Source organism: Jaculus jaculus, chromosome 6 (assembly GCF_020740685.1).
Source record: "Jaculus jaculus isolate mJacJac1 chromosome 6, mJacJac1.mat.Y.cur, whole genome shotgun sequence".
Taxonomy (NCBI): Eukaryota; Metazoa; Chordata; class Mammalia; order Rodentia; family Dipodidae; genus Jaculus; species Jaculus jaculus.
In genome coordinates, this window is record NC_059107.1 from 104,286,399 (window position 1) to 104,301,610 (window position 15,212).

The 15,212-nt window shown below is 37.8% G+C and overlaps 1 pseudogene; it reads right to left on the minus strand.

Annotated features, from left to right (window-relative positions):
• Positions 1-707: 707 nt before the first annotated feature.
• Positions 708-895, minus strand: LOC123462006 (annotated as a pseudogene).
• Between the last annotated feature and the right edge of the window lie 14,317 nt (positions 896-15,212).

Genomic DNA, 15,212 nt, shown 5'->3' on the forward strand with positions numbered 1-15,212 from the left:
TATTTATTTTATTTTATAAATTAATTATTTTTTTAATTTTTATTAGCATTTTCCATGATTATAAAAAAAACCCCATGGTAATTCCCTTCCCCCCCCAAAACACATTCCCCTTTGAAATTCCATTCTCCCTCATATTACCTCTCCATTACAATCATTGTACTTACATATATACAATATCAACCTATTAAGTACCCTCCTCCCTTCCTTTCTCTTCCCTTTATGTCTCCTTTTTAACTTACTGGCCTCTGCTACTAAGTATTTTCATTCTCACGCAGAAGCCCATCATCTATAGCTAGTATCCACATATGAAAGAGAACATGTGGCACTTGGCTTTCTGGGCCTGGGTTACCTCACTTGGTATAATCCTATCCAGGTACATCCTGCAAATTTTTCTGCAAATTTTTCTGCAAATTTCATAACTTCATTTTTCTTTACCGCTGAGTACAACTCCATTGTATAAATGTGCCACATCTTCATTATCCACTCATCAGTTGAGGGACATTTAGGCTGGTTCCATTTCCCAGCTATTATAAATTGAGCAGCAATAAACATGGTTGAGCACGTACTTCTAAGGAAAAGAGATGAGTCCTTTGGATATATGCCTAAGAGTGCTACAGCTGGGTCATATGGTAGATCAATCTTTAGCTGTTTTAGGAACCTCCACACTGATTTCCACAATGGCTGGACCAGATTGCATTCCCACCAGCAGTGTAGAAGGGTTCCTCCTTTTCCACATCCCTGACAACAATTATGATCATTTGTTTTCATGATGGTGGCCAATCTAAAAGGAGTGAGATGGTATCTCAATGTAGTTTCAATCTGCAGTGCAATGGATAAGCCTCGCCCTGGGAAAACCACCTTCGTGATCATGGTATCTCCCCTGCCAGGTAAGTATTTCCCTGATGGCTAGTGACATAGAACATTTTTTTAGATGCTTATATGCCATTCATATTTCTTCCTTTGAGAATGCTCTATATAGCTCCATAGCCCATTTTTTGATTGGCTTGTTTGATTCCTTATTATTTAACTTTTTGAGTTCTTTGTATATCCTAGATATTAATCCTCTATCAGATATATAGCTGGCAAAGATTTTTTCCCATTCTGTAGGTTGCCTCTTTGCTTTTTTCACTGTGTCCATTGCAGTGAAAAATCTTTGTAATTTCATGAGGTCCCAGTGATTAATCTGTGGTTTTATTGCCTGAGCAATTGGGGTTGTATTCAGAAAGTCTTTGCCAAGATCAACATGTTGAAGGGTATCCCCTATTTTTCCCTCTAGCAGGTTCAGAGTTTCAGGTCTGATGTTAAGGTCTTTAATCCATTTGGACTTAATTCTAGTTCATGGAGAGAGAGAATATATTTTCATCCTTCTACAGATATGTATCCAGTTTTCCCAACACCATTTGCTGAAGAGGCTGTCTTTTCTCCAATGAGTATTTTGGGCATTTTAATCAAATTTCAGGTGGCTATAGCTACTTGGGCTTATATCTGGGTCCTCTATTCTGTTCCAATGATCTACATGTCTGTTTCTGTGCCAGTACCATGCTGTTTTTGTTACTATGGCTCTGTATTATAGGTTAAAATCAGGTATGGTGATACCACCAGCCTTATTTTTGTTGCTCAGTATTATTTTAGATATATGAGGTTTTTTGTGATTCCAAATGAATTTTTGGATAGTTTTTTTCTATTACCATGAAGAATGCTTTTGGAATTTTGATAGGGATTGCATTAAATGTGTAGATTGCTTTTGGTAAGATTGCCATTTTCACAATATTGATTATTCCAATCTCAGAACCGGGGATGTTTCTCCACTTTCTAGTGTCTTCTGCAATTTCTTACTTGAGTGTTTTAAAAGTTCTCATTGTAGAGATTCTTTACTTCCTTGGTTAGGTTTATTCCAAGATACTTTATTTATTTATTTATTTTTGATGTAATTGTGAATGGGAGTGATTCTATGATTTCATCCTCTGTGTGTTTGTTGTTAGCATATATGAAGGCTACTGATTTCTGTGTATTTATTTTGTATCCTGCTACATGGCTGTAGGTTTTGATCAGCTCTAAAAGTTTGCTAGTAGTGTCTTAAGGTCCTTTATGTATAGAATCATGTCATCTGTAAATAATGATAATTTGATCTCTTCCTGTCCAATTTGTATCCCTTTTATGTGTGTCTCTTGCCTTATTGCTATGGCTAAGACTTCCAGAACTATATTGAATAAAAGTGGGGACAGTGTACACCCTTGTCTTGTTCCTGATTTTAGTGGAAAAACTTCCAGTTTTTCCCCATTTACCAATAGGTTGGCTGTAGGCTTGTTATAAATAGCTTTTATTATATTCAGATATGTTCCTTCTATTCCCTGTCTCTGTAGGACTTTTATCACTAAGGGATGTTGGATTTTTAAAAATGCTTTCTCTGCGTCTAATGAGATGATCATGTGATTTTTGTCCTTCAACCCATTTATATAATGTATTACATTTATAGATTTGTGTATATTGAACCATCCCTGAATATCTGGGATAAAGCCTCCTTGGTCAGGGTGAATGATCTTTTTGATATACTCTTGTATTTTGTTTGCCAATATTATGTTGAGAATTTTTGCATCTATGTTCATGAGGGAGATTGGTCTGTAATTTTCTTTTTTTGTTCTATCTTTGTCTGGTTTTGGTATAAGGGTGATGCGGGCCTCATAGTAGGAGTTTGGTAGAATTCCTTCTTTTTCTATTTCCTGGAAAAGCTTAAGAAGCAATGGTGTTAGCTCTTTCTTAAATGTATGGTGAAATTCATCAGTGAATCCATCTGGGCCTGGGCTTTTTTTAGTTGGGAGATTATTGATAACCGTTTGGATATCCATGTTTGCTATAGGTCTATTTAAGTGATTAATCTCATTTTGATTTAATTTAGGTAGGTCATATAAATCAAGGAAATCACCCATTTCTTTCAGATTTTCATACTTTGTGGAGTATATGCTTTTATAGTAAGTCCGTATGATTTTTTTTAATTTCTCTGGAATCTGTTGTGATGTTACCTTGTTCATCTCTGATTATATTAATTTGTGTCTCTTCTCTCTTTCTTTTGGTCAGATTTGCTAAGGGTTTATCAATCTTGTTTATCCTTTCAAAGAACCAACTCTTTGTTTCATTAATTCTTTGGATTTTTTTTTTGTTTGTTTGTTTCTATTTCATTAATTTCTGCCCTAATCTTTATTATTTCTTCCTGTCTACTGATTTTTGGTTTGCCTTGTTCTTCTTTTTCCAATGCTTTATGGTGAAGCATTAGGTCGTTTACTTGTGACCTTTCTAATTTCTTAATATAGGCACTTAAGGCTATAAATTTACCTCTTAGAACTGCCTTCATTGTGTCCCAGCGATTTTGATATGTTGTGTTTTCATTATTGTTTGACTCTATAAATTTTTGATTTCCTTCTTGATTTCTTCATTGACCCATTCATCATTTAGTAGTGTATTGTTTAGTTTCCATGATTTGGTGTATGCTCTGTAGCCTTTCTTGCTACTGATTTGTAGTTGAATTCCACTGTGGTCAGATAGAATGCAAGGAATTATTTCAATTTTCCTGAATTTGTGAATATTTGCTTTGTGTCCTAATATATGGTCTATTTTAGAGAATGTTCCATGTGCTGCTGAAAAGAATGTATATTCTGCAGCCTTTGGATGAAATATCCTGTATATATCTGTTAGGTCCATTCCTTCTTGGCCTCATTTAGTCCAGATGCCTCTCTGTTTATTTTTTCCTGGGATGACCTGTCAATTGATGAGAGTGGGTTGTTAAAATCACCCACTATCAATGTGTTTGGTGTTATCTGTGACCTTAGTTCTAATAGTGTTTGTTTGATGAATTTGGGAGCCCCCATGTTAGGTACATATATGTTTAGGATTGTAATGTCCTCCTTTAGGAGTGTGCCCTTATTCAATATAAAGTGACGTTCCTTATCTTTCTTTTTTTTTTTATTTTTTATTTATTTATTTTAGAGTGACAGACACAGAGAGAAAGACAGATAGAGGGAGAGAGAGAGAATGGGTGCGCCAGGGCTTCCAGCCTCTGCAAACGAACTCCAGATGCATGTGCCCCCTTGTGCATCTGGCTAACATGGGACCTGGGGAACCAAGCCTCGAACCGGGGTCCTTAGGCTTCACAGGCAAGCGCTTAACTGCTAAGCCATCTCTCCAGTCCTCCTTATCTTTCTTGACTAACGTTGTACTAAAGTCTACCTTGTCAGATATTAGGATAGCAACCCCTGCTTGTTTTCTAGGCCCATTTGCTTGAAACACCATCTTCCTACCTTTCACCTAAGATAATGTCTTTCCTTTGTAGAAGGGTGAGTTTCTTGGAGACAACAAATTGTAGAATCCTGCTTTCTAACCCAGACTGCAAACCTATGTCTTTTTGTTGGGGCATTGAGGCCGTTGATATTATGAGATATTATTGAAAGGTGTGTATTTATGTTTGCCTTTCTTTTTTTTTTTTTTTTTTTTTTGTGGTTCCGGTTCTACCTGTGCTCTCTTATGCTAACTAGTATTTGAGTATTGCTTGTTTTTTCTAGGTTCCTTATATGTATGCTTTTCCTTTTCTTCAGCATGGAGGATTCTATCAAGTACTTTCTGTACAGCTGTTTGGTCTTCAAATACTCCTTTAACCTGCTTTTGTCATGGAATGTCTTTATTTCTCTGTCTATTTGAATGGATAACTTTGCAGGATAAAGTACCCTTGGTTGACAGTTGTTATCTTTCAGAACTTGGAATATATCACTCCAAGCCCTTCTGGCTTTAAAAGTTTGTGTTGAATAATCTGCTGTAATCCTGATGGGCTTGCTTTTGTAGGTAACTTGATTTTTCTCTCTAACTGCTTTCAATATTTTTTTCTTTGGTGTTTGTGTTTGGAAGTTTGATTATAATATAGCAAGGAGAGGTTCTTTCCAGGTTTTGTCTTGCTAGGGTTCTAAAGGCTTCCTGTATTTGCATTGGCACCTCTTTCCCAATTTGGGGGAAATTTTCTTCTATGATTTTGTTGAAGATGCCTACTATGCCTTTGGAGTGGAATTCTTCTCCTTCTACGATGCCCTGAATTCTTATATTTGATCTTTTCATACTGTCCCGAATATCTTGATATTCCCACTCATACTTTTGTATGTTTGTCTTTCTCTTTGTTGGCCTGTATTAGATCTGCCACCTCGTCTTCTAGCTTAGATATTCTGTTCTCTCCTCCGTCCATTCTATTGGTGAGATTTTCTACACAGTTCTTTTTTATTTCATTAACTCTGTTCTTCATTGCTACTAATTCTGACTGTTTTTTCTTTATTATTTATATTTCCTTATTTATGTCTTGTATTGCCTTCTTTATTTCATTAAATTGGTATCCTGCATCTTCTTTGATTCCTTTGATTTCCTCTTTGAGTTCCTCTTTGACTCCTTTGACTTGTTCTCTGACTTCTTTGAACATGTTTACAATCATTCTTTTGAAATCTTTCTCAGACATTTATTCTAAGTCATTCTCACTGGAGGTCATTTCTGATGCATTAATACTTTTAGGTGGATTTATATCATCTTGCTTTTTAGTGTTTCTTGTGTTATAATGTATATATTTTTGCATCTTGGATTAAGTTAATGCTTGGATTTTTAGCTAGCTGGGTATTCTTAGCTGTATCAATTGATTTGATGTTATATATTTTCAGTGTAGGAGCTTAAGGTGTTAGGTGTGGCTCTGAAGACTCTCAGAGTATCTACAAAGGTGCTCCTAGGGGTTGAGTTTCCCTGCTATGGCAGTATTCAAGTGGGCTAAGTGGAATAAAATACAGGTAGATTCTAAAAGTCAACTAAACACTGTACCCATTCAATCAAAAACAGACCCAAGTATGTATGCCAGAGTAGTTATTATAACAACCAGATCCTCTATCAACATAGAGGTTAAGATTTCTGGTCTGTTGAGGGATCCAAGTCAGCTTGTGACCAAGTGAGACCCTTCCCTGGTGCAATCCCAGTTACCTTGGATGATTTTGGTTTCAGTCAAGTTGCTGCCTGGGTCGTTGGGCTGCTGTTCTGATTTCTGGATCTGGGCACTGGCTTTTCCTTGTGGGGCAAACCAAGCCTGGCTACTGTGGCCCTGCAGATCAGCAACCCCGCTGCTGGAACTGTTGCTGCTAAAGGTGCCTCTCCTGGGTCTGTCAGCAGCTGAAGCTCCTGCTGCTGGGCCCACCCACCGCTGCTGATGCTTCTTCTTCTGCTGCTGCTGCTGTAGCTGCCACTTCTGGAGCCACTGCTGCTGCTGAAGCTGCTGCTGAAGCTGCTGCTGCTGGGTCCACTGCTGCTGCTGCTGCCCCGACGCTGCTGCTGCTGGGTCTGCTGCTGCTGCTGCTACTGGGTCTGTTGCTGCTGGGTCTACTGCTGCTGCCGCTACTGGGTCTGCTGCTGCTGGGGCCACTGTTACCAGTGCTGGAGCCACTGATATTGCTCCCGCACTCTGTTCCTGCTTGGGTCCTGCTGTCAGCCCAAGTTGGCATGGCCAGGTCCCGGGACACTTCTCTGTTCACTGGAGCTGGGCTCAGGCGGTGGGGGAGGGGAGGGAGCCGCAGCTGCTCTGGTTCTCTCGCTGTTCCATGTGTTCTTCTACCTTGTGGTGCTCACTGCTACTCTCCCTTCATGTTTCCTGAGTTGCGGAGAGCGCCGGTGTGAGTGGAAGCTCCCCAGACCTGGCTTTTCCTGTGGCTGGAGCCAAGCCTGGCGGGTTTCTGGTGCGCCGCCGCCACTGCGGTTGGCAGAGCTGCCTGGGCTGCTTTTGCCGGCCTGTGCAGGCTCTGGATGCTCTGGATCTCTTCTACTTCTCCGATGCTGCTTCAATTTCCTGTACACCTCACTTTTTAGTAAAAGTGTGTATTTTGCTGAGTTTTTTGGTCTGTTTCCCCCCAGGCTGCTTTGGCGTGGTACCTACGCTGCCATCTTAACTGGAAGTCGAGATTAATAATTCTAATACTTTAAAAATTATTGCTATTTTGACATATTCATTAGTAAATATTCATAATTTATTTAGTAAATCAAATAGCAACAACTTCAAAAATAGTATTTCAATTGTAAATATGGTTTTCCCCCAAACCAAAATTCTGTTGTCCTAATATGTGAATATATATGAATGGCAACTTGATTTCTGACATCTTTTTTAGTATTTTACTTTTATCCATTTATTTATGATAGAGAAAGAGGGAGAGAGAGAGAGAGAGAGAGAGAGAGAGAGAGAGAGAGAGAGAATAGGCACACCAGGGCCTCCAGCCACTGCAAACTAACTCCAGTCACAAGTGCCCCCTTGTGCATTTGGCTAACATGTGTTCTGTGGAATTGAACCTGGGTCCTTTGGCATTGCAGGCAAACGCCTTAACCACTGAGCATCCTTCCAGCCCAGTTTCTTACATCTTTATGTTTCTTTTTTGTGAGAGAAATAGTTTCCTTGCACTTGAGACAGTTTTTGTTACTGTTTCTTTTTTATACATTTTCTTTTTTTTTTCTTCTTTTGAAAGTTGAAGTACAATGGCAATGTTAACCAAACACATCACCTGCAGTTTCCAAATAGCATGCACTCATTGTATGTCTCTGAGTCTCAATCCCATCATTCTTTCCATATTTTCAGCTTCTTTCATTCTTTCTTCATTCATTCTTTCATCACTGGATCAGTTTTGTGATCACTGATTTTGCATGTTTCTATTGTAACTGGGGCCACCATCATCATGTCCCTATAAGATGGTGACCTTAATATTGTAAAATTATGTGTACTGACCTATCCTCTGGCTGGCTTGCTGTCCTCCCTCACTCCCTCTACTATTCCTTGAGATAGTAATATTAATTTATGCCAAATTATATCTGTATAACAGCTAATAATGCTGCTAATATCAATAGCTAATGGAGAAGGTTGAGGCATATGAGTAAACAAAATGGGACAAAACTTGAGTTTCTAATACCAGCTAAGCACGTTACAAATGTCAAGGAAGAAAGTAAAAGTGCAATTATAAGATTTTTGAATGAAGTTTTTTAACAGTTAATTCCAATTGACCATTCATGCTTTGGCAAGTTTTCAGACTTCAGTGGAAGGAATTAGTACAATAGTGAAAAACAATACAAAGGAGCTAGAATTAAGAGTCAGCTTGAATTGCAGTAATCATCTGAAAACTTTGATGGGCAGTTCAGAATTGTATGTTTGTGGATGAGCAAGGAAAATGGTTTCTTTACTTGTAATCTTGGCCTAGAGGAGGGCATCGTGAATATTTGTCAAAGCAAAAACTTAGTCAGACTTTTGTTACTTTAAATACTGGATATAACTAACTTATAATGAAAAGAAAATGTTTTGGTAAAAATTTTAGAGGTTGAAATTAATGCTTTTCCCAGGGAAAGAAGACAAGAATGTGGTCCCTTGATCCTTATCTCAGGCCTCCCAATAAGCATCATTCGGTCATGTTGCCACTAACTCCCAGAAACTCCAAACTGGGGACCAAGAGTAGCATATGGGGTTATTGGATTTCTTTCAGATTCAAACTGTAACATTGTGCACCTAGGCCATGAACGTTCATGTCCATATCACAGTAAATTTACCCCATCCCCACAATTCTAGTTACTAAGTGCTTCCACATTGCTCAGCATACCCAGTATGAAGACTCAGTTGAAAGTCTAAAACTTTCAGCAATATGATGCCAACTTCTTCCAATTTTTTTATTAAAGTTATATATTGCTGAGACATATGTAATGGGACAGTCACAGAGTAAGCATTCCTATTACACAGAACAAGATAATATCAAAGAGGGATTATAACAAAGTAATCAAACCAAAGTGGACAAACATTAAATAATAGAGATTCATGTCTGGCATCTAGGGCAAACTATGGTACAATGTGCTTTCCCAAAAGTCTGGAAAATTTTACCCCCTATTACTATTACTAATGAAGTTTCTGACTGGCTATGTAGGCTGCCTGCAGCCTTCCCAAGTGTACATTGCACGTACCTGCCATGACTGGTTGGCTGGGGTTTCCCAGAGTTAGCATCAGTAAAGTCCTATGGTTTCTGTATGAAATGTCCCTCACAAGTCCAATGACTGAATGCTTAGGTCTCCAAATGGTAGCTCTGCTTTGGATAAATGTAGACTCTCTAGGAGGTGGGTCCTGGCTGGTGAATATGCATTACTGGACTCAGACCTCACTGATGGTTCTGGCCACCTTTCCCTGTGTCTTGCCTACTGCAATGTGAACAAACCACTTCCATTTTCACTGCCACTGAACTTCCATGCCATGACCCCTCACTATAATGGACTAAAGACTCTCTGACAGCATGAGTCAGAATAAACATTCACTCCCTTACATTATTTATGTGAAATATTGCACCATGGTGCCCTCTATCATTAAACTATATTCCTATATCAAATATTTCCTCTTTTAATTTTATACCAAAGTCCCTGTAAGCTGATTTCATCCCTCATCTTTTCTTTTTATCTTTTGTTTTATTCTGCAGCTGTGTATCTTTAAGTGTTCTATCCAAAGTCAGTTGTATTTGAGCTATTCTATTATTGAAGCTTTTTCCTTAGTGTAATTTTCACCAGAAGGATTTCTGTTCAATTTCATTTTAATTACTCCAATCTCTCTGTTAAATTTCTGTGATAGAATACTGAATTGATTTTTTAGAACTGATTGTTTTTTTGAAGCTTTATTGAATTTCCTTAAAAAGCTCTTATAAATAATTTGCTTGAGAGTCTGTGCATATCTATTGTCTTACTGTTGTTTGTAAAGTTTATTTTGGTTCCACAAAAGCTCTTGATGATTTTTAGTAAATGTCCACATCTGTGTGTTGAGGATTAGGTGTGCTTTCCAGGCTTAGATTCTTGGTTTGTTTGAACATGTATATCTAGAAATGCTCGTGATTTTTGTGAGCCTGTAGCTGCTACCAGCTGGTATTCTATGTCAGTGTTTGCTGTGTGTCCATGTGTGCTCTGTTGTCACAATTTTAGCACTAGAGGTAAACACAAGCCTAAGTTTGTTGCAAATCTGCAGCTAGTTTATGATTCCACATGAATATGAGCCGTGGCACAACCCAGCAACCTTATCTATCTATAGTCACTGTCTTGTGACTATAATAGCTAATAATACACTAACATACAGACAATAATAGCTTCTGCCTAGAAGGAAGTTTGTCCTCTCCCTCCAAGCCAATATCGATTCTTCCCACACCATAATGTGTAGCGTTTGTTGAGAGATAGTACGGGCAATAGCATATCCATCTACAGTGCAAGGCTAGGCCATACACAGATCCCATAGGCCATTAAGACTAGCACAGCCCTTGGGGAAGGACCAAGGCCATGAACCTATGACTTGCCTGGTGCTTTCGTCTACTCATGGCCTGAGATCACGTACGTCTTCTGCTCTTGATGCTAACCAGAATCTAAGTCCATCTTTGCCTGACACCAGAATGGAGCCAGAAGCTCTATTGATGGGAAAGGGGCCTTGGGGCTTTGCTTGGGACTGCATTTCACTGTGGAAAGCCTAGCACTGTGTTTCTAGTCTAAGACATGCATATAATTTCCTGCCCCTTTCTTAAAGTGGATCCTCAAGGAAATAACTATGCAACCATCTAGTTTTGCGTCAATCATTGTGGAATTTTCTTTTCTGTATTATGATATTCACATGTTCATATGCTTTAAGCAATTAATAGACCATTGTATCGTATAAATAAAACCTACATGTGCTGGGACCCAGAAATGTGTGGATTGATTTATTGTGATATTTGCTTTTATGTGGTGGTCTAAAATGAAACCTGCCTTGTCTATGAGATATGCTCATATTGTACCATGTGTGATTAAACTTAAGATGAGTCATTATCTCAGAATCTATCATTTTAAGCGCTTCTATTATTTTAGCACATTTACTGTAATATAGCAGAAATTTCACACTTTGGTTACAATATGGTATAATGAATGCTGTATACTTATAAAAATATGTACTCCTAAGAAAGTTAATTTATGGAAATGAAGAGAGCTTATATTTGTGCATAAAATAAGTTAAAAGGTAAAACAGACTAAGACCTCTGATATCTGACACATCTGTACTGGCTTAAAATATGATTTTTAGGTTTTACAGATCTCTGTCTCTACAAACTAATATCTACATTTATACCCTATAAAATAAAATAGTGTCATTTTTCAATGGAAAGCACAGCTTAAGGCAATAAAAAAAGCACATTGAAGTGTTTGATGTTAGAAGTCATCCAGGTGATACCCAGTGCACTTACATTAATTTTTAGAATACCATTAAAATAAACATAAAACAAAAACCCAGTGATTTATCTAGCATAAGAAATACATACATGAGAAATACAGTGCTAAGAAACTTAGCTTAGTGCATTTCACTTTTTTACCCTAAACTTCCAGATAGTAAAGACACATATTATTATATTTGTGTCAACTTTTATATTTCTCTCTGTGTGTATGCTATAAAAATCTGGTTAAAAAGTTATTATTTTCTGAATTTCTTGAAATAAAAGGAATTAGATTATAATGCACTTAATCAGTATTTAATATTATACACATAACATTAAAATGTTAAATAATTCAATCACCTAAATGGTGACCTCCAGTCTTATATTATCTTTCTATTAATTTGAATTTTTTTCTTTCTTTTTTTTTTTTTTTTCCTTTTTTTGAGGTAGGGTCTCACTTTAGCCCAGGCTGACCTGGAATTCACTATGGAGTCTCAGGGTGGTCTCGAACTCATGGCAATCCTCCTACCTCTACCTCCTGAGTGCTGGGATTAAAGGCGTGCACCACCACACCCGGTTTAATTTGAATATATTTTTTTTAATTTAGTTTATTAGTTTTCTTTTCAGCAAATGCAGGCAGTTTGGTACCATTGTTTAGGCTCATCTATGATCTGCCCCCTCCCATTGGACCCTCCTTGTTGATGTAAATGGGTCGTGCATTGTGGAGTTAGCCCCCAGTTATTGGTATGATAAATGTCTCTGCAAATCATGACCCAACATGTGACTCTAACATTCTTTCCACCCCCTCTTCCCCAAAATTTCCCTGAGCCATGTTGGGTTCATTTTTGGTCTGCTTCAGTGCTTAGGTGTTTGGGGCCTCTGAAGCTCTGGCTCTCTGATTTGGTAGGAGTTGATTTTTCTCTGCATTGGTTTCCTTCCCCTTTGTGCTGGTATCCGGTTCACAGGAAAACATCACCCTTGTTTGTTTCTCCAATTGTCCTTAGTTTCAGTTGGGCCCCTTTTGAGGTATGTTGGGGCAGCTCTCTCCTTAGGATCTGCATCTATATGAAAAAGAGAAGCAGATTCTCCAACGGAGAGTAAGTTAGCACCCGGAAAATTGAGATAATTTGAATATTGGAGAAGCCTTCTTCTGGCTCATTGTTGGTTCTTTGAAGGGAACATTTTTCTATGTCTAAAGAGGCTTTTGACATTTAAAAATTATCATTCTGTTTTCTATAATTACATGCCTTGCAATAAGTGATAAATATAATCTATGTAATATATGCAGAGAATCATTTGTTGGGAAGAAAATGGAGGAGACAAATTTTGTGATTTTGCATATATTCAATGTGCAAAATGCTCAGTGTATATTAATTTATACTACTGAGTGATCTACTTTCCCATACTTGACATCCAAGTTTCAGTAAGGTTATAAGATAGTACCTATATTTTTATAAAAACAAAATTTGTGAGATACTATACGTCTAGTAGACACTAGATTGCCACTGTAACATGTCACATTGGTAGACAATAATCTACCCAAGATGAATCAGAATATTTTCCATCCCATGTTCTATTTTGAGTGGTAAGTTAGTCCATCAGAACACAGAGACTACTTTTTCTCATCTTGCATATTTGTTGCTCTCCAGACAAGATTTAATGGACAATATGCTATGGAACTGATTTGTATTGTTTACATATGTCCTCTTCAAAATCCATGGGATGTGGATGGAAAGATTGCTTAGTGGTTAAGGAATGTGTTTGCAAAGCCAAAGAGCCAAGGTATGCTTCCCCAGGAACCATGTAAAACAGATGCACAAGGTGGCACATGTGTTCAGAGTTAGTTTGCAGTGCCTAGAGGCCCTGGCATGCCCATTCTCTTCCTATCTTCCTCTGTCATCTCTCTCATTTTCTCTCTCTCTCATTATAAGTAAATATTGAACTTTAAAAAAATCCATAGGATATGAGCCAATGGCCAATGTTATAGTGTTAAGAGGTAAGGCTCTAAGAGGTGATTAAACCATGAAGACACTTTCCAAAAGAGTGGTGGGGTTAACATAGTTACAAAGGTGATTTGATAAGAACATTGTCCTTCTATTTTTCAATGTGTGAGGAGATAGCAAACCTGCCTATGAGGTAACTGGACAACTAAATGCCACCTTTAATGCGCGCATAGCTGCCTTGCCATACAGCCAAGACTAGCTGCATATCAATCTTGACTTCTTATGCTCCAGAACTTTGGAATATTTTTGTTATTTATGGATTATTTAGGCTCACATATTCATTTGTTATAGCAACATAGACCATTATAAGACCCACACACAAAGGCTAACAGTAGAAAACTAAGTTATTGGTCTAAGTTTCAGTTGTGATCCCATCTAGCACCAAGCCAGATGCCAAGATGAGTCAGTCAAATCTGAACTTGCAGATCTCCTATTGTCCCATCTGAAAATGGCATAGGAGGTCAGCTCAAGCTGCTGAATCTTTAAAAGTGCAAGCCGTTATTATATGAGTGCTAAGTACTGAGTTGAATTGTTTGTGGATTTCTACGTCAATCATGAATTATTCCTTTGGCTGAAAATTACAGTGAATATTTTCATAGTTAATATTGACAGTTAATTTTGCAAGATTTGATCATAGCAATAAGAAACATAACTCATACAAACATGTTCATAGACTATTTTGGATGGAAAGTGGATAAAAGTGTCTTCCTCTGTTATTTTTAACTCCTGCCATCTATTCTGAACTCTTAATGACTTAACTAAGAGGTCTAAACAAATATAGTCCATGTATTGCTTTTAATTTAAAAGTACCCCTCAAAAAAGATCAGTTTCAGGTACCAATACCTGTGAATCTGACCTTGTTTGGAAATAGGATACTAAGTTTATCCTGTATTAGAAAAGACACTAATGAAGTGTAAGATGTTGACTTTTTGGGGTGTGTGTGTGTGTGTGTGTGTGTGTGTGTAACTGGGTGGACACGTGTGTGGAGGTCAGAGGACAAGTTTGGGTTTTGGTCCTTAGCTACTACTTTGTTTGAGGCAGAGTCCCTTGTTCACTGCCTCATTAGTCCTATGAGTTTCTGAAAGAGTCTCCCATCTTGACCTCCCTGATCAGCTAGGCATACTGGGATTACATTTTTTAAAAATGCTACTATGTCCACTTTATGTCAATTCCTGGTATCCAAACTCAGAAAAGCATACTTGAAAAGCAAGCATTTTACTCGTTAAGCCATCTCGCCAGCTTAGACTTGTCTTGTATAAGAGGAATAAACACAAATGTAATATCAAGAAGAATGTCTTGTGAAAAGAAAGGGAGAGAAAAGAGTGTTTATATGTATATTAAAAGGCAAGGGTTGGTGCTGGAGAGATGGCTTAGCAGTTCAGGCACTTGCCTGAAAATCCTAAGGACCCAGATTCAACTTCACAGAACCCATAAAAGCCAGATTCACAAAGTGATGCATGCATCTGGAGTCCATTTACAGTGGCTGGAGATTCTGGCATGCCCATTCCCTCTCCCACCTCATTCATAAGTAAATAAAATATTTGAAAAACCAAGGATTACTGATATCTAGTAGCTTCTATCAAGACAAAGTATTCACAGACATACATTCAAAACATTCATGGAGAAAAAAAATAGCTGTAGACCTCTAAACCGTTTCAGAGAGAATAAATTCCTTTTGTTTAAACTACTAGATCTGAGGGAACTTGCCACAATATTCTTAGGGAACATCACAGGGACTGATACAATTCAGCTCTTGTTTTCATAAATAGCACCCACTTAATGCAGCCATGATCATATTCTTTATGTGTGGTCTCAGAGTGATACTTCCATGTTAGCAGGGCAGAGTTGAATCCTGTTCATTGGACGATATGACCTGCAATGCTTAAAGTAGTTATAATAAGGACACTCTAAAGGAAAATATCAATGATCTCCAATTCAAAATGTTGAAGGACCTTATTCTATGTACACAAGAATGTACAGGGTT